Genomic DNA, 20339 nt, shown 5'->3' on the forward strand with positions numbered 1-20339 from the left:
TTCCTAAGACAACACATAGCAAATTCTTGCATACAGTTGATAAGAAGAGTCACTTCTGGGGCTAGGCTGCCCTACATACATACAGTATATGTATATGTTCTAAGCAAAAAATACAAAAACATAAAATAAACAAAACATCAACACTAGGTATTTTCACACTGGCATTTTCATCCCAGGTTGGATTAATTTTGTCTAGTTTGAAACATTCACCCAGGGCGGAAACATCAGTGAGAATGTTAGGGTTGAGCTCAACCCATAGTGAGGATGTGCCAACCAACTGCAACATATTGAGGCAGTGTTCGTGATAATAGTGGTGCACAGTCACATTTACAAACTTCCCCATGAAGAAAAAGCATATTAGCACAGTTAAAGTTTGTTTTAGCCAATGCAAATTGTAAAATGAGAGGAAGCAACAAGGATGAGTATTTACAGACAGTGAGGGGATTACTAACTAGCCAAATTAGCCAACAATAGCTAACTAGTTAATGTATTCAGTAGTTTATACCTGAGGAGGCTGGTGGGAGGAGCTATAGGAGGACGGGCTCATTGTAATGGCTGGAATGGTATAAATGGAACAGGGTCAAACATGTGGTTTCGATATGTTCGATGTGTTTGATACCATTCTATTTATTCCATTCCAGCCATTACAATGAGCCCGTCCTCCTATAGCTCCTCCCACCACCCTCCTAGGGTTTATACATAGTTTATTCATAACTGGCTAGCAATTTTTTTCATGTATAATTATTGTATTCATTTTTTTCTCCCTAATTTAATTCAAGAAATGTATTCCAACATTATGAAAAATATCACCTGGCCAGTTCCCTTTCAATGGTTGAGTCTTCTATAGAAGATGGCTGCTATGGCATCGGCAATGATACAGGCAAAGGCAAGGATGCCTACTGCCACCCCAAGACCTGTAGAGGAGCCAGAGTTGTTGCTGCTAGATGACTGGTCTTTTGATGGCACAATGATCTCTGCTCTGATGGTAAGGAAAGGGGAGGTGATAGTTTTATGCTCTGTCCCCATGTCTTGGGTACTCCTTCTCCTGTTGTTACATTGCATGAACATACTGCAGATGCTCTTCTCACAGAGACGGGTGATGCAGCAGAGGAAGTAGGTGGACTTCATCTCATTCTGCTGCTTGATGAAGCAGAAGGCCTGGAAAGAGAAGCGGGAATGATGACTCTCTCCATTCTCACGAATGGTGGTTATCTGGGTGACCATGGGTGAAGTGTAGTTGGCATCCCTAAATAACTAAATGTTTTAAATGCTGATGAAACTTCCATTGCTGTGGTTGACGATACCGCCATCTGGGTTCTGTTGTTAATCAGGTACTATAGGGGATAGGCGCAAGAGTAATAATAATTCAGCTCAGCGTTGTGAGTGACTGACCGTGTAGTGGAGTTGTGTGATCGGACCACACCACTGATGTTGGCCGTCTGGACGTTGGAAAAGTCTGAGAATATCCCTGTGCCTGGTGCACTGGTTGTCCTGAAGAGGCTGCCACAAGCATTGGTTATGTTGATGGGGAAGTTGAATCTCACACTGTCATCCAGGGTCATGGGTAATTCATGATGTTGTTGAGGATAAGCAGGGACTCATTGTAGCCAGTGTAAATGGCAGGGCAGATGAGGACAGCAAGGCCAATATATTTGGTGCTGCAATCCACTGAGATGTTAATGTATTCTGGACATGACTGAAGTTTGATCCACAGTCACTTAGTTGTAATTGACTGCTTTTGTCGAGTATGATAGCCATAAGGAAAAAGCTGAGAGAAAGCCTTTGTGTTCCTAGCTTTGTTCATAGATTTTTACAAAATAATATGTCCCTTCCTGGCTTCTTCACAGCTTTTTGGCTCTTCAAATCAAATCAAATATTTTGGGATGTATGGAGGTGCTTTTGTAGAAATGATCCTTCCTGGGATTGGACAGAAATATAGGTAATCAAAGGGGTATGCAAATAATTGTATTATATTGAGGGGGCCACCGCTACCCTAATACCTTAGGGCAATTCCTGAAACCCAACATACCCTGCGTCTTGGGACAATGGCATTGTTCTGTTAAGACTGAACATTAAGGTATAGGTTCCCTGAGGTATTTCTTGAGGTAAGTGCTGCATCTAATTGGAATTTACGTAATACTTTTATAGCCTTATTTCAAATGTGAGCCCAACACATTGAAAAATATGAAGTTGCTTCTTTAAAGTGTGTGTAACTGGCCACCCTCAGTGTCTATAGCACGGCTCTCCAACCCGGTTCCTGGAGAGCTACCCTCCTGTAGGTTTTCACTCCAACCCGGTTCCTGGAGAGCTACCCTCCTGTAGGTTTTCACTCCAACCCGGTTCCTGGAGAGCTACCCTCCTTTAGGTTTTCACTCCAACCCCAGCTCATTACATGTAGGCATTGATTGACGCTCAATGTTAAATTTCCCTACCATCATATCTAAGCCAATATGACACCAATCTCTATGAAAATTCGCAAATCAACTTGATTGAAGTTAATTTATAACATTTTTTACATGCGTTTTTCTGGATTTTTTTGTTGTTATTCTGTCTCTCACTGTTCAAATAAACCTACCATTAAAATTATAGACTGATCATGTCTTTGTCAGTGGGCAAACGTACAAAATCAGCAGGGGATCAAATACTTTTCCCCCTCACTGTACAGGGGGTTCTGGTACCGAGTCAATGTGCGGGGGCACCAGTTAGTCGAGGTAATTGAGGTAATATGTACATGCCGGTAGAGTTATTAAAGTGACTATGCATAGATAATAAACAGAGAGTAGCAGCAGCGTAAAAGAGGGGGGGCAATGCAAATAGTCTGGGTAACCATTTGATTAGATGTTCAGGAGTCTTATGGCTTGGGGGTAGAAGCTGTTTAGAAGCCTCTTGGACCTAGACTTGGCGCTCCGAGAACTACAACACACTTCCCGCCTCTCCTCATGAGCCATCCGTCCGTTACCGAGAACCACATAACGGATTTTTAACAGGGTCTTTAGCCTTAGGAAAAAAATACAATTTCTTACCCAGAACTAGCTCAATATCTAGGCATCGGATAATAATAAGACTACAACGTTCATAAAGTGACCATTAGACTTGCCAACTTTTGGACTGAATAAGTTTGTAGGGGCAACAGTTTTGATAAAATGTATAATTTATCGCTCTCATTGGACATATAAATGGAATCATAGCCTATTGGATGCCAACTTGTTTTTAACCAGGACAGAATAATTTATTACTGACTTTTTCCTACATAACATAGGTACAGCAGATCTCCTTATTGTATAGGACAATTTTAAATGTGCCTTTAGAGGCCATGCAATTCAATGCTCATCTTTAAAACAAAAGCAATTCAAGTCAAAATAATCCATATTAAGAAAGGAAAGGAAATAGTGGGACTAACAGTACAGATAGATAGCAATAAAAACAGTACCATAGAGGCACAATATACATTAGAGGAAAAAAAAAAATTAATGTAGGAACTTATTCAAGAAAGATCAAGTGTAATATATTATAAAAATAAAGCTAACTGGATGGAATATGGGGAAAAATGCACCATTAAAAAAAAAATCTTCAACATAGAAATGCTACCAAAAATAATTTACTGAAACTTGTTACAAATGACAGAGTCACCCATGATTCACAAAATATATTTTGAAAGAGGAAGCAAAGTACTTTAAGCAAAGGATTTTTTTCCTATTAATAATGTAAAATTAACAGCTGTATAGAAAGACTCATGTGAAGGCCAAATTACAGAGGAGGAACTTCTTGATGCAATTAAAGCCTTTAAGTCCCGGAAAACTCCAGGGCTGGATGGCATACCAGTTGAGGTATACCAAACCTTTTTTGATGTACTCAGAGGACCGTTATTAGCATGTTTGAACGAGTCCTATACATTTTTTAGATTATCAGATACTCAACAAGAAGGTCTGATTTAATTATTAATAAAGTATGACTGGAATTTATATATAAATGCCTGGAATATTTCAATTTTGGAGAATCTCTTAAACAATGGGTTAAAGTTACCCTAGGTGTAAAATAGTAAATAATGTCTACTTCTCAGAAAGTTTTAAACTGTCAAGAGGAGTAAAACAAGGTTGTCCACTATCGGCATATCTATTTATTATGGCCATCGAAATGTTAGCTATTAAAATCAGATCCAACAATAATATCAAGGGCCTAGATATCCAAAGCTTAAAAACAAAGGTGTCCTTGTACGCTGATGATTCATGTTTTCTTTTAAATCCACAATTTCGATCCCTCCACAGCCTCATAGATGATCTAGATACTTTTTCTAACCTCTCTGGATTACAACCAAATTATGATAAGTGTACTATATTACGTATTGGATCACAAAAAAATACAACTTTTGGATTACCGTGTAGTTTACCAATAAAATGGTCTGACGGTGAAGTGGATATACTCAGTATTCATATCCCGAAATAAATAATCTCATTACAATACATTTTTATAGAAAGTTACCAAAAATAGATAAGATCTTGCTAGCGTGGAAAGGAAAATACCTGTCTATTTGTGTGCTAGGCTGGTTGAGAGAATGCTAAGAGTGTGCAAAGCTGTCATCAAGGCAAAGGGTGGCCACTTTGAAGAATCTCAAATATAAAATATATTTTGATTTGTTTAACACTTTCTTGGTTACTACATGATTCCATTTGTGTTATTTCATAGATTTGACGTCTTCATGATTATTCTACAATATAGAAAATACTAAAAAATTAAGAAAAACCGTGGAATGAGTAGGTGTGTCCAAACTTTTGACTGGTACTGTATATATTTACAAAAAAATGTATGGTAGTTTGGAAATGATGCAGACAATTACATTGATGGAAGCCACAATCTATCTGCAATTTTAAAGCTGAAAAAAAACATTACCTAGCTAATGTTAGCTTGCTTGTACAAAGTCCAGCAGATAGCCTCTGTAGCTAGCTAACACCAGTCAGCTGAAATATAGCTAGCTAACAAACAGGCAAATAAAAGTAGCTAGCCAATGAATGTGGTTATGTTTTGATAAGCTAGGAAGCTAACATAACATTATACCTGTCAGATGAGAGCTAACGTTGGCTAGGTAGCTAACCAACAAGCAAGGAAAGCTAGCTAGCTATATTTTGCCAAGTAAGGTTTTTCATATAAGGCTGAAGTCATCATGTGTAAACTATTGATCTAGACACGTGTGTGTAATTGGAGCACAAACAAATATGCACAAATAAGCTAGCAAACGTCCTTGGCTGCTATGATAGCCAGTTAACGTTAGCTAGTTAAGTAACGTTAGCCAACGTGTATGGCCAGTTCATGCACCACAATATATCACACTTCGTTACACAAAACATAGCCAGTTAATGTTAGTTACGTTAAGTTTAAAACTACCAAACTTTCGGAAACTGTCACGCTACTCACGTTCAACTGGCAAGTGTCTTCAATAATATTTTCAACCTGTCCCTGACTGAGTCTGTAACATCTATCTGTTTCAAGCATATCACCATAGTCCCTATGCCCAAGAATGCTAAGGTAACCTGCCTAAATGACTACAGACCCATAGCATTCACGTCTGTACCCATGAAGTGCTTTGAAAGGCTGGTCGTGGCTCACAACACTATTATCCCAGAAACCCTAGACCCACTCCAATTTGCATACCGCCCCAACAGATCCACAGATTATGCAATCTCTAATACATTCCACACTGCCCTTTCCCACCTGGACAAAAGGAACACCTATGTGAGAATGCTATTCATTGACTACAGCTCAGTGTTCAACACCATAATGCCCTCAAAGCTCATCACTAAGCTAAGGACCCTGGGACTAAACACCTCCCTCTGCAACTGGATCCTGGACTTCCTGACGGGCCACCCCCAGGTGGTAAGAGTAGGTAACAACACATCTACCATGCTGATCCTCAACACGGGGGCCCCTCAGGGGTGCATGCTCAGTCCCCTCCTCTACTCCCTGTTCACCCATGACTGCATGGCCAGGCACGACTCCAACACCATTATTAAGTTTGCCGACAACACAACAGTGGTAGGCCTGATCACCGACAATGATGAGACAGCCTATAGGGAGGAGGTCAGAGACCTTGCAGTGTGGTGCCAGGATAACAACCTCTCCCTCAACGTGATCAAGACAAAGGAGATGATTGTGGACTACAGGAAAAGAAGGACTGAGCACGCCCCCATTCTCATTGATGGCTCTGTAGTGGAGCAGGTTGAGAGCTTCAAGTTTCTTGGTGTCCACATCACCAACAAACTATCATGGTCCAAACACACCAAGACAGCTGTGAAGAGGGCACGACAAAGGCTATTCCCCCTCAGGAGACTGAAAAGATTTGGCATGGGTCCTCAGATCCTCAAAAAATTCTACAGCTACACCATCGAGATCATCCTGACTGGTTGCATCATTGCCTGGTATGGCAACTGCTCGGCCTCCGACCGCAAGGCCCTAGTAGTGCGTACGGCCCAGTACATCACTTGGGCCAAGCTTCCTGCCATCCAGGACCTCTATACCAGGCGGTGTCAGAGGAAGGTCCTAAAAAGTGTCCAAGAGTCCAGCCACCCTAGTCATAGACTGTTCTCTCTGCTACCGCACGGCAAGCGGTACCGGAGTGCCAAGTCTAGGTCCAAAAGGCTTCTTAACAGCTTCTACCCCAAAGCCTCCTGAACAGCTAATCAAATGGCTACCCGTACTATTTGTCCATTTCCCTACCAGTACACCAGCAGCATGAGAGAAGCTTGGATGGGATCTCTCTCCATGTTCCCTCCACATGGACTCCTGTCGCATTCCTGAGAGAAAAACGCATGAGTGAAAAGGCAGTTGATAGCTTAGACTGGATGCTGTGTACAGGTTGCTGGCATGGACTCAGGTCTCACGGTAGAAGTGGTGAAGGACCATACTGAATGCCATTTTCGCCATTATTTCAGTCGGTTAGAGGGGGTGAGGTTCACACTGTTCTTGGTCAAATTATCTTCCATGCATCTAGATACCATCTGTGGTCACCTTTGTCATAACCTCGAGAGAGGACAGACCAGAACAACAGCTTAGTTTAAGGAATTTCTGATTCATGAAATCCAGACTTCTAAAACAATGTCAAAGAAAATAACAACACACAGTTGAAACTGACAATATAAACTTTCATTTGTGTTCAGCATCCTTTCTAACCCGTGAAAAACCCATTAAAACAAAAATAAAAAGACCCCACACTTCTAAATCAAACAGAGTATTAACCGCTAAAAAATATTCATTTACAGGTGGGTTGTGTGTGGGTGCTGGCGTGTATATAGTAAAAATCGTAGGGTAAACACAAATAAAATGGCCAGGCCTTGCTTAGTTTGGAGGTCCCTTAACAGCTGGATCCGGGTACTTTTTAACTTCTCTCCCAAGGCACTTGCCTTAGGAAGCCTTTCAAAGGGAGAGATAAAGAATCATCGATAAACATGTAAAAAAAACTTGGTAGCAGACATTCCCTCAGTCCTGGAAGAAAGAAAATAAACATAATCGAGTTTACTGCAGGAAGTCTTAATAAACCCAATGCGTATACTGAATTATACTTCAGATACATTTATATCAGATGATACGGTGTCCCTTAAAGCTGAATTGGGCACCTTCTAAAGTAAACAACTCTCTTGTAATCTTAATCTTTTTGACATGTTGCATTGACATAGAATTATGTACAAACTGTCCCAAATTTCCACACTGTGTCTCTTACAGCCTGTTTGAGTTCAGTGTGTATCTTAAATTACAAACAACAGATGATTTAAACACGAGAGCAGTGGACCAGGCCTTGAAGAGTGAGCAGCCTCTAATTTAAGTTGCAATGCTCAATCCCTCTGTCTTACTTCTTCAAATTACTAAAATATTGCATTATTGGATTGCTTTCTGAAAGCCAATTACCATTCACTTTGTTACTTTCACTAGTCTCCATAACCTGTTTCCTTCAACTAGGACTCCCTTCCCAATAGGAATACCTCAACCACTACTGCTTAAACACACGGATCACTCTTAAACAACATTCTGCTTTTCCCCCTATTGTAAGGTTTAGAACAAAACAAAACAAACATGATAACTTTCTCCATATTGGAAGGCATTGTTTTCATTTGAGTATACCTTCAAAGAGTTACTCTATATTTTTATTACCAATCTCTGTTGGATATTCACTTTCTGCTTCAATATTTATTAAATGTTTATTATTTTAAGATTCATATGTAATGCTTTGGAGGGATCAATATGTTTTAACTGGGTTGGCACTGTCTCAGTCCCCAGTAGATGTCGTGCTCCTTCCATAATAAGTCTGGCAGCTGAGACAGCAGGGAAACAGATGCAGTCTCCATTTTGTCTACTCGTGAATTGGTTTAGAACGTCATCATTTGGGATATTAACGAAAACTCCATCGGGAGTACAATAAATTGTAGCCTTTTAAATTTAGTTAACAGAAAATCATGTTCAACATTCATTAGTTCTATTTAACAGGGTATGGGCTTTATTTCAAAATGCATTACCAGGGTGGAGGAAATCTTCTATACGTTTATAGTTTTATTGGTTAGGGGTAAGTCAAGTCCCGTACAATGCTTTATCCTCATATTTATCAAATGATCCATAAAGGGACCACCTTTGAACATTTCTCAGAATATTTTTTTCACCACTTACGTACGTCTACGTGTGGGTGTGCAAGTTGTATATTATTATTATTTTTCTATTGGTACTTCATCAGATCATCATAATAACCCATTGTACTCAATATTATGTTACTTTATCTCTAGTAACCCATTCTACATTTCTGTTACATCACAAATTCCTCTTTTAAACAAGTGTTCTCTTCATACAGGGGTTTAGATATTTACACAAGTTGTTCTATTTAACAGCATATTCGGGAATAGTACTTTCTCCTTTCATATCTCCACATACATCTAAAATTTTCTCTACATAATAACGTTATACCATCTAACTCCACTGATGAGTCATGTTATCCTCATGTAATCTAAAGTAATGTTAACCTCAGAGACATGTTATCCTCGTTACTACTGAGACATGTAATCTAAACATGTTATCCTCATTACTACTTGAGACATGTTATCCTCTGAGACATGTTACGTATGAGATTTCTGAGATATGGTATCCTCTACCTGTAGATCCAATGGGCGTTGGTGGACAGTACCCTAGATAACGTTACAGATCGAAAAACTCAGCTCACACGGAACTGGTTGGGTATTCATTCACCTCTTTCACACGTGAGCTAGTTCCCTGACAGCTCTCATTCACTCAATAATTTATAGCTACATTTCATTATCTTATTACCCTTTTGTCAATCAGCTTATTATCCATATTTCAATCTTGTTATCCAAATTTAAATTAGCTTAATATCCAAATTTCATTCAATCTTATTATCCAATCAGCCTAATATCCACATTTAAATAAATCTTATTATCAAATTTCAATCAGCTTCATACAGTGAGGGAAAAAAGTATTGATCCCCTGCTGATTTTGTACGTTTGCCCACTGACAAAGAAATGATCAGTCTATAATTTTAATGGTAGATTTATTTGAACAGTGAGAGACAGAATAACAACAAAAAAATCCATAAAAACGCATGTAAAAAAGTTATAAATTGATTTGCATTTTAATGAGGGAAATAAGTATTTGACCCCCTCTCAATTAGAAATATTTCTGGCTCCCAGCTGTCTTTTATACAGGTAACGAGCTGAGATTAGGAGCACACTCTTAAAGTGAGTGCTCCTAATCTCAGCTCTTTACCTGTATAAAAGACACCTGTCCACAAAAGCAATCAATCAATCAGATTCCAAACTCTCCACCATGGCCAAGACCAAAGAGCTCTCCAAGGATGTCAGGGACAAGATTGTAGACCTACACAAGGCTGGAATGGGCTACAAGACCATCGCCAAGCAGCTTGGTGAGAAGGTGACAACAGTAACACACTACGCCGTGAAGGACTGAAATCCTGCAGCGCCCGCAAGGTCCCTCTGCTCAAGAAAGCACATATACAGGGCCGTCTGAAGTTTGCCAATTAACATCTGAATGATTCAGAGGAGAACTGGGTGAAAGTGTTGTGGTCAGATGAGACCAAAATCGAGCTCTTTGGCATCAACTCAACTCGCCATGTGTGGAGGAGGAGGAATGCTGCCTATGACCCCAAGAACGCCATCCCCACCGTCAAACATGGAGGTGGAAACATTATGCTTTGGGGGTGTTTTTCTGCTAAGGGGACAAGACAACTTCACCGCATCAAAGGGACGATGGACGGGGCCATGTACAGTCAAATCCTGGGTGAGAACCTCCTTCCCTCAGCAAGGGCATTGAAAATGGGTTGTGGATGGGTATTCCAGCATGACAATGACCCAAAACACACGGCCAAGGCAACAAAGGAGTGGCTCAATAAGAAGCACATTAAGGTCCTGGAGTGGCCTAGCCAGTCTCCAGACCTTAATCCCATAGAAAATCTGTGGAGGGAGCTGAAGGTTCGAGTTGCCAAACGTCAGCCTCGAAACCTTAATGACTTGGAGAAGATCTGCAAAGAGGAGTGGGACAAAATCCCTCCTGAGATGTGTACAAACCTGGTGGCCAACTACAAGAAACGTCTGACCTCTGTGATTGCCAACAAGGGTTTTGCCACCAAGTACTAAGTCATGTTTTGCAGAGGGGTCAAATTCTTATTTCCCTCATTAAAATGCAAATCAATTTATAACATTTTTGAATTTTTTTTGTTTTTATTCTGTCTCTCACTGTTCAAATAAACCTACCATTAAAATTATAGACAGATCATGTCTTTGTCAGTGGGCAAACGTACAAAATCAGCAGGGGATCAAATACTCACTGTATGTCATGTCTCACAATCACACAACTTTCACATCGCCATTCACTTAGTACTATTCTCAAACACACTCGGTAATCTCCCTTATTACCCATGTGCATCTTCAACGGTTCTCATGCCGCTACTTCCTATACATACAGTTGAAGTCGGAAGTTTACATACACCTTAGCCAAATACATTTAAACTCAGTTTTTCACAATTCCTGACATTGGATCACCACTTTATTTTAAGAATGTGAAATATCAGAATAATTGTAGAGAGAATGATTTATTTAAACTTTTAATTCTTTCATCACATTCCCAGTCGGTCAGAAGTTTACATACACTCAATTAGTATTTGGTAGCATTGCCTTTAAATTGTTTAACTTGGGTCAAACGTTTCGGGTAGCCTTCCACAAGCTTCCCACAATAAGTTGGGTGAATTTTGGCCCATTCCTCCTGACAGAGCTGGTGTAACTGAGTCAGGTTTGTAGGCCTCCTTGCTCGCACACGCTTTTTCAGTTCTGCCCACAAATGTTCTATAGGATTGAGGTCAGGGCTTTGTGATGGCCATTCCAATACCTTGACTTTGTTGTCCTTAAGCCATTTTGCCGCAACTTTGGAAGGATGCTTGGGGTCATTGTCCATTTGGAAGACCCATTTGCAACTAAGCTTTAACTTCCTGACTGATGTCTTGAGATGTTGCTTCAATATATCCACATAATTTTCCTTCCTCATGATGCCATCTATTTTGTGAAGTGCACCAGTCCCTCCTGCAGCAAAGCACCCCCACAGCATGATGCTGCCACCCCCGTGCTTCACGGTTTGGATGGTGGTCTTCGGCGTGCAAGCAGTCCCCCTTTTTCCTAAAAACATAACGATGGTCATTATGGCCAAACAGTTATATTTTTGTTTCAACAGACCAGAGGACATTTCTCCAATAAGTACAATCTTTGTCCCCATGTGCAGTTGCAATCTGTAGTCTGGCTTTTTTATGGCGGTTTTGGACCAGTGGCTTCTTCTTTGCTGAGCGGCCTTTCAGGTTATGTCGATATAGGACTCGTTTTACTGTGGATATAGATACTTTTGTACCTGTTTCCTCCAGCATCTTCACAAGGTCCTTTGCTGTTGTTCTGGGATTGATTTGCTCTTTTCGCACCACAGTACATTCATCTCTAGGAGACAGAATGCGTCTCCTTCCTGAGCGGTATGACGGCTGTGTGGTCCCATGGTGTTTATACTTGCGTACCATTGTTTGTACAGATGAACGTGGTACCTTCAGGCGTTTGCAAATTGCTCCCAAGGATGAACCAGACATGTGGAGGTCTACAATATATTTTCTGAGGTCTTGGCTGATTTCATTGGATTTTACCATGATGTCAAGCAAAGAGGCACTGAGTTTGAAGGTAGGCCTTGAAATACATCCACAGGTACACCTTCAATTGACTCAAATTACAGTGGGGAAAAAAAGTATTTAGTCAGCCACCAATTGTGCAAGTTCTCTCACTTAAAAAGATGAGAGAGGCCTGTAATTTTCATCATAGGTACACGTCAACTATGACAGACAAAATGAGAAAAAAAATCCAGAAAATCACATTGTAGGATTTTTTATGAATTTATTTGCAAATTATGGTGGAAAATAAGTATTTGGTCAATAACAAAAGTTTCTCAATACTTTGTTATATACCCTTTGTTGGCAATGACACAGGTCAAACGTTTTCTGTAAGTCTTCACAAGGTTTTCACACACTGTTGCTGGTATTTTGACCCATTCCTCCATGCAGATCTCCTCTAGAGCAGTGATGTTTTGGGGCTGTCGCTGGGCAACACGGACTTTCAACTCCCTCCAAAGATTTTCTATGGGGTTGAGATCTGGAGACTGGCTAGGCCACTGAAATGCTTCTTACGAAGCCACTCCTTCGTTGCCCGGGCGGTGTGTTTGGGATCATTGTCATGCTGAAAGACCCAGCCACGTTTCATCTTCAATGCCCTTGCTGATGGAAGGAGGTTTTCACTCAAAATCTCACGATACATGGCCCCATTAATTTTTTCCTTTACACGGATCAGTCATCCTGGTCCCTTTGCAGAAAAACAGCCCCAAAGCATGATGTTTCCACCCCCATGCTTCACAGTAGGTATGGTGTTCTTTGGATGCAACTCAGCATTATTTGTCCTCCAAACACGACGAGTTGAGTTTTTACCAAAAAGTTATATTTTGGTTTCATCTAACCATATGACATTCTCCCAATCCTCTTCTGGATCATCCAAATGCACTCTAGCAAACTTCAGACGGGCCTGGACATGTACTGGCTTAAGCAGGGGGACACGTCTGGCACTGCAGGATTTGAGTCCTTGGCAGCGTAGTGTGTTACTGATGGTAGGCTTTGTTACTTTGGTCCCAGCTCTCTGCAGGTCATTCACTAGGTCCCCCCGTGTGGTTCTGGGATTTTTGCTCACCGTTCTTGTGATCATTTTGATCCCATGGGGTGAGATCTTGCGTGGAGCCCCAGATCGAGGGAGATTATCAGTGGTCTTATATGTCTTCCATTTCCTAATAATTGCTCCCACGGTTGATTTCTTCAAACCAAGCTGCTTACCTATTACAGATTCAGTCTTCCCAGCCTGGTGCAGGTCTACAATTTTGTTTCTGGTGTCCTTTGACAGCTCTTTGGTCTTGGCCATAGTGGAGTTTGGAGTGTGACTGTTTGAGGTTGTGGACAGGTGTCTTTTATACTGATAACAAGTTCAAACAGGTGCCATTAATACAGGTAACGAGTGGAGGACAGAGGAGCCTCTTAAAGAAGAAGTTACAGGTCTGTGAGAGCCAGAAATCTTGCTTGTTTGTATATGACCAAATACTTATTTTCCACCATAATTTGCAAATAAATTCATAAAAAATACTACAATGTGATTTTCTGGAAAAAAAATTCTCAATTTGTCTGTCATAGTTGACATGTACCTTTGATGAAAATTACAGGCCTCTCTCATCTTTTTAAGTGGGAGAACTTGCACAATTGGTGGCTGACTAAATACTTTTTTTCCCCACTGTATGTCAATTAGCCTATCAGAAGAATCTAAAGCCATGACATAATTTCCTGGAATTGTCCAAGCTGTTTAAAGGCACAGTCAACGTAGTGTATGTAAACTTCTGACCCACTGGAATTGTGATACAGTGAATTATAAGTGAAATAATCTGTATGTAAACAATTGTTGAAAAATGACTTGTGTCTTGCACAAAGTAGATGTCCTAACCGACTTGCCAAAACTATAGTTTGTTAACAAGAAATTTGTGGAGTGGTTGAAAATTGAGTTTTAATGACTCCAACCTAAGTGTATGTAAACTTCCGACTTCAACTGTTTATAACATCAACCCATAGTCAAAAATACCTAGTGTTCTTTTGTAGTGGCTGCAGACCACATAGATATTTCTTCTAAATACCTACAGACAGCTGTCAGCGGGTCTTTCCATGGTACCATTACGCCCTCGCTCTAGTCTTCTCATAAAACTAGTGAATAGCCTTCTCTCTATAAGACTGTGGGTACCTTGTTATGCGTTACTCGCCTTGATTTTATTTTGGATCATATATATTTTTTATTTTGTTACAGATTCATTGAAATTGACTTACTGAAATCAGTTGCCGTCCCTCAATTGTTTGCGGCTGATGTGTCTACTCCTGGGAAGCTCACAGTAAGGGTCTGTTCTGGGTGGGTCTTGTTGTCTTTTGGTCAGACAGGAATTTCCCTCACGCTTCATAAAATGCACCACCAGTTTTCCTGGCAGACCCCCACTGGAAAGCTCCGCATGCAGAATGAATCATCCTGTTCGTGATGCCAAATTGTCATGGAAATTCTTACACAGGGACACTTGAAGTCAATCTTAAATTAATCATTGTTTATTGTCAGCGCGCTGGAGAGGTTCCAACCAACTCAATGCACCATATGTACACATGTCGACCAGGAGCTCTGCTGGGGTAGTCCCAGCAGTTTTCTTATATACGGCTATACACAGACAAGTTATATTTGCATGATTTAGCATAATTAATTCATCATTACCGTTTTGTTTCATTCATGTGACCGACCAATACTGGTTCATAACATGTGACAGACCAATACCTCACAAGGCTTCTTCTCTCTAAGCTAGGGCGGCAGGTAGCTTAGTGGTTAAGAGCGTCGTGCCAGTAACCGAAAGGTCGCTGGTTCCAATCCCTGAGCCGACTAGGTGGAAATCTGTCGATGTGCCCTTGAGCAAGGCACTTAACCCTAATTGCTCATGTAAGTCGCTCTGGATAAGAGCGTCTGCTAAATGACTAAAATGTAAATGTAAGCTGAGACCTTGGAACTGATAAGTGAGGATTTGTCCGATCAGTCACTTGCATGAACACAGAAATTGGTTATTATAAAAGCACAAGTATAACATTTCCATCACACCAGCTCTCAGACTCTCAAGGAAGAGGTCAATGCCCTCATCTGTGAGATACACGCCATCCCGATGGTACTGTCCAGGGACACAGTGCTTTATGGAAGAGTGGCGGATTGTGGGCGTGCGCCTGTCATGGAGAAATGCAAACACCAGCTGGTTGACAGAGAGCCGGGCCATCTCTATGCGCTTGTTGATGTCCTCCTACCACTGGAACATCCAACTCCTCCGCTGCGCGATGTCAGAGTTGACCAATTTCCGGGGAACATTCAGATGACTACATCCAAATCAGCTCACATCTGATGCACCAGGGCTGTCCTGTTTGCGTGTCCCAAGTCGTTTCCACCGAGGTGGATGATGTCAGGGGGAGCAGCAGCACAGGCCCTCTGTTGGCGCAGAACATGGAGCAGTTTGCCCCACTCTTAATGTGGCAGTAGTCAAGGGAGAGGTTGTAATGCTTTCCGTTGCATATTGCATAATCACCTTCTGGTGTTTAAAAACATGGACATTGGTCTTGAGCCGGATAAACACCACAATGCCTATTCCACCCATGCTCTACCAAGGTTTTCCAGCACACATCTTTGACCTACTGTACTACAGTAGCTACAGTACTTCAAACTATGTGTAGGCAGATTGTTTAGGATTAAAACCTTCTCGAACATCCTAATTCATACTCTTCAGAGGGATAATGGACTTTACAATGTTCTGCTATTAAAATTATGTATACCGATATATATATATATACATTTATAAACTGGGTGGTTGGAGCCCTGAATGCTGATTTGGTTGACAGCCACTGGTATGACAAAACAGTTATTTGTACTGCTCTAATTATGTTGGTAAACAGTTTATAATAGCAATAAGGTACCTCAGGGTTTGTGATATATGGCCAATATACCACGGCTAAGGGCTGTGTCCAGGCATTCCGTGTTGTATCGTGTATAAGAACAGCCCTTAGCCATGGTATATTGGCCATATATCACAAACCCCTGAGGTGCTTTATTGCTTAAAATATGATTTGGCTGTATGTCATTTTAGATACAGTGGGGGAAAAAAGTATTTAGTCAGCCACCAATTGTGCAAGTTCTCCCACTTAAAAAGATGAGAGAGGCCTGTAATTTTCATCATAGGTACACGTCAACTATGACAGACAAAATGAGTAAAAAAAATCCAGAAAATCACATTGTAGGATTTTTAATGAATTTATTTGCAAATTATGGTGGAAAATAAGTATTTGGTCAATAACAAAAGTTTCTCTATACTTTGTTATATACCCTTTGTTGGCAATGACACAGGTCAAACGTTTTCTGTAAGTCTTCACAAGGTTTTCACACACTGTTGCTGGTATTTTGGCCCATTCCTCCATGCAGATCTCCTCTAGAGCAGTGATGTTTTGGGGCTGTCGCTGGGCAACACTGACTTTCAATTCCCTCCAAAGATTTTCTATGGGGTTGAGATCTGGAGACTGGCTAGGCCACTCCAGGACCTTGAAATGCTTCTTACGAAGCCACTCCTTCGTTGCCCGGGCGGTGTGTTTGGGATCGTTGTCATGCTGAAAGACCCAGCCACGTTTCATCTTCAATGCCCTTGCTGATGGAAGGAGGTTTTCACTCAAAATCTCACGATACATGGCCCCATTCATTCTTTCCTTTACACGGATCAGTCGTCCTGGTCCCTTTGCAGAAAAACAGCCCCAAAGCATGATGTTTCCACCCCCATGCTTCACAGTAGGTATGGTGTTCTTTGGATGCAACTCAGCATTCTTTGTCCTCCAAACACGACGAGTTGAGTTTTTACCAAAAAGTAATATTTTGGTTTCATCTGACCATATGACATTCTCCCAATCCTCTTCTGGATCATCCAAATGCACTCTAGCAAACTTCAGACGGGCCTGGACATGTACTGGCTTAAGCAGGGGGACACGTCTGGCACTGCAGGATTTGAGTCCCTGGCGGCGTAGTGTGTTACTGATGGTAGGCTTTGTTACTTTGGTCCCAGCTCTCTGCAGGTCATTCACTAGGTCCCCCCGTGTGGTTCTGGGATTTTTGCTCACCGTTCTTGTGATCATTTTGACCCCACGGGGTGAGATCTTGCGTGGAGCCCCAAATCGAGAGAGATTATCAGTGGTCTTGTATGTCTTCCATTTCCTAATAATTGCTCCCACAGTTGATTTCTTCAAACCAAGCTGCTTACCTATTGCAGATTCAGTCTTCCCAGCCTGGTGCAGGTCTACAATTTTGTTTCTGGTGTCCTTTGACAGCTCTTTGGTCTTGGCCATAGTGGAGTTTGGAGTGTGACTGTTTGAGGTTGTGGACAGGTGTCTTTTATACTGATAACAAGTTCAAACAGGTGCCATTAATACAGGTAACGAGTGGAGGACAGAGAAGCCTCTTAAAGAAGAAGTTACAGGTCTATGTGAGAGCCAGAAATCTTGCTTGTTTGTAGGTGACCAAATACTTATTTTCCACCATAATTTGCAAATAAATTCATTAAAAATCCTACAATGTGATTTTGTGGATTTTTTTTTCTCAATTTGTCTGTCATAGTTGACGTGTACCTATGATGAAAATTACAGGCCTCTCTCATCTTTTTAAGTGGGAGAACTTGCACAATTGGTGGCTACTTTTTTCCCCCACTGTATAGGCCTATTGTATATGTGTATTATTGTACAAACATAACTTTAAGCTAACATGTTTTGACAGAGGTAATGAGCTGTCCATTGATCAGCGCAGCAATTGATATAACAGGACCATGTTTGAAAAACAAGTGGTTCTGAACTTATGTCAATATTACACAGGTAAGCTAACAGTTAGAGAAATCAGGAAGCGAACTGGCTAACGTTGACTAGCTTGCTAGCTACTTCCAGACACAAATGAGAGAACAGCTCACTCTGACCATTTTACTCGCCCTAGAAGAGCTAGTTAGGCTGTTTTTATGTTATCCAGAGCATTGGTGACTGAAACTGTGCTGCTGGCAACAATTTAATTACGCTTTTTTTGCCAACGTTTACTGACACCGGCCATATTCAACGGATGTTGAGCGTTCGTAAATTCGTCAGTTATTCTGCGCTCTGGCACACTCAGACGAGAGTGCTCTTAAATCGGAGTAGATAGCCAGAGCTAATTTACCAGCTACGTCTATCGACAGTTGTCGCAGTGACATCATTAACATTCTATTGAAATAGTTACTTGCATAGTGGAGTCTTTTGTTTAGACATGTAGCTAGCTAGCTAAACAATGAACCATAATCTTAACTCATAACGTTACTACCCTGCATGAATCTGCAGGTAGCTAACCAACCAGGTTCAATGTTAGCTAGCTAACATTAGGCTATAACTAGCAATGCAAATGGCTCTGAGATATGAATAATATTACCACACAGATCATACACGTAACGTTAGCTAGCTAGCCAGCCAGCTAACCTTAGCTAGCTAGCTAACAGTACACTTTAACTTGAAATGAAAATGACTTTCTGACAAAATTAGAAATGTGAAATATCTGAAAATGTAGCTAGCTAGACTCTCTTACCCATATACATGGATGGACGCTTCTTCCTCCCTGTCACGGATGCCATGGTTTCAAACTCGGTCCTCCAGAAAGTGGAGAGCAACACTTATGCAGCTCTATGTGATATCTTTCAAAAAAGCAGTGTTAGAAAGGATTACCTACATATACTGACCAACTCATATTATAGACAGAAGCGAGCTAGTGAAGCGAGTGGGAAGGTTGCCGTCTTTTTCCATGGCTAAACCAACTAGGCTCGTAATTTAACAATTGTATTTGAATTTACAGATGGCATACAAGTTTATTATTAAGGCACATGAAAGTTCACATGTTCCAGAAGGCATTTCTGCCAAAGAATGCATTTAGATTTTTAAAAAATATTTACGTTCAAATGGCGCTCTTGTGAAGTAGTGATACGCGACATACGCCTAGTTTCCTGAAACTAGTAACAATTGTTATTATTATATATTTTTTCAATGACATGTATTGCTAAAATAAAGGTTTAAGGAAATACAGGCATGCACCACATTACTACAAAACAAAACAGCTTGTATCGCATAGATTAGGCCAGAAGAACTGAAAAACCTGAAACTTAAGCCTATATTAAACTTAAACTGTGTGTAATGTATGAACTGAGATTGCTAGGTTAACTTGTGTGTCGACCGAAATGCTGCCCGCGGCCAGTGACGGACTTCTCCGTCACACAGCTGAATCAAGCTTGATGGTCTTGTAAGTATAAAAGCAAAGCTTGCTTTCATTTAATTAAAAAAACATTAAAAAGGTAGCATAATGGGATAATGTCTTACTGTGGTGTGTGATGAATCCAATACCTTTCCTTGTATGTGGTACAAATCACTTTATTGTGGGAGCACCTCATCTAAGAGTATGAATTCGGCTGTTTGAGAAGGTTTGAATCCTAAGTTACATGCCTACACATAGCTTGAAGTACAATACCAACATAGCTACTGTAGTAGGTCAAAGCTGTGTGCTGGAAAATCTTGGTAGAGCATGGGTGGAATAGGCATTGTGGTGCTCGTGAATTTCCTTTCTTTGTCGGCTTCAGACCAATGCCTACTTCTCACTTAAAATGTAGTTTTTTGTTTTTAATTAGAATCAGGTGCGCTAGAAAGGGTTGGAATGAAAACCTTCAGGATGATAGCTCTCCAGGAATAGGGTTGGAGAGCCCTGGTATACAGAGTATAGTATAACCTGCAGAGTATTCTTGTGTCAAGGTGGTTCTCGTTCTCAGAGGTTGAAAACATAACCAATATAACACCTTTTCACTTCCATGCATTGCATGATTTTTGCATAATGATAGAGTATGAAAATAGCACTTAGCTATTGTATATTTACAATTCTGTGATTAATCTCAAATCTAATGTTTCCTAAGGAATTATTAAAGGTGCAGTATGTAGCTTTTTGCGTGACCCAACCAAAATGACATAGAAATGTGAGTAATGATGGGTTATTCCAACAATTCGGTGCCTTTTGAGAAGTGTAAAAAAAGAAAAAGTTTTATTTCACCTAATAAAACAATTCTGTAATAAAGAGCACGTTCAACTTCATATTTCTATGCTTGCCGTCCTTGGGTTTTGTATACCAGCTTTAAACAGCTGA

At 40.7% G+C, this 20339-nt stretch overlaps 1 pseudogene; it reads right to left on the minus strand.

The window, feature by feature from the left end:
* Window positions 1-825: 825 nt before the first annotated feature.
* LOC121536127 lies at window positions 826-15399 on the minus strand (annotated as a pseudogene).
* Window positions 15400-20339: the final 4940 nt, after the last annotated feature.

This window comes from Coregonus clupeaformis, unplaced genomic scaffold (assembly GCF_020615455.1).
Source record: "Coregonus clupeaformis isolate EN_2021a unplaced genomic scaffold, ASM2061545v1 scaf0236, whole genome shotgun sequence".
Lineage (NCBI taxonomy): Eukaryota > Metazoa > Chordata > Actinopteri > Salmoniformes > Salmonidae > Coregonus > Coregonus clupeaformis.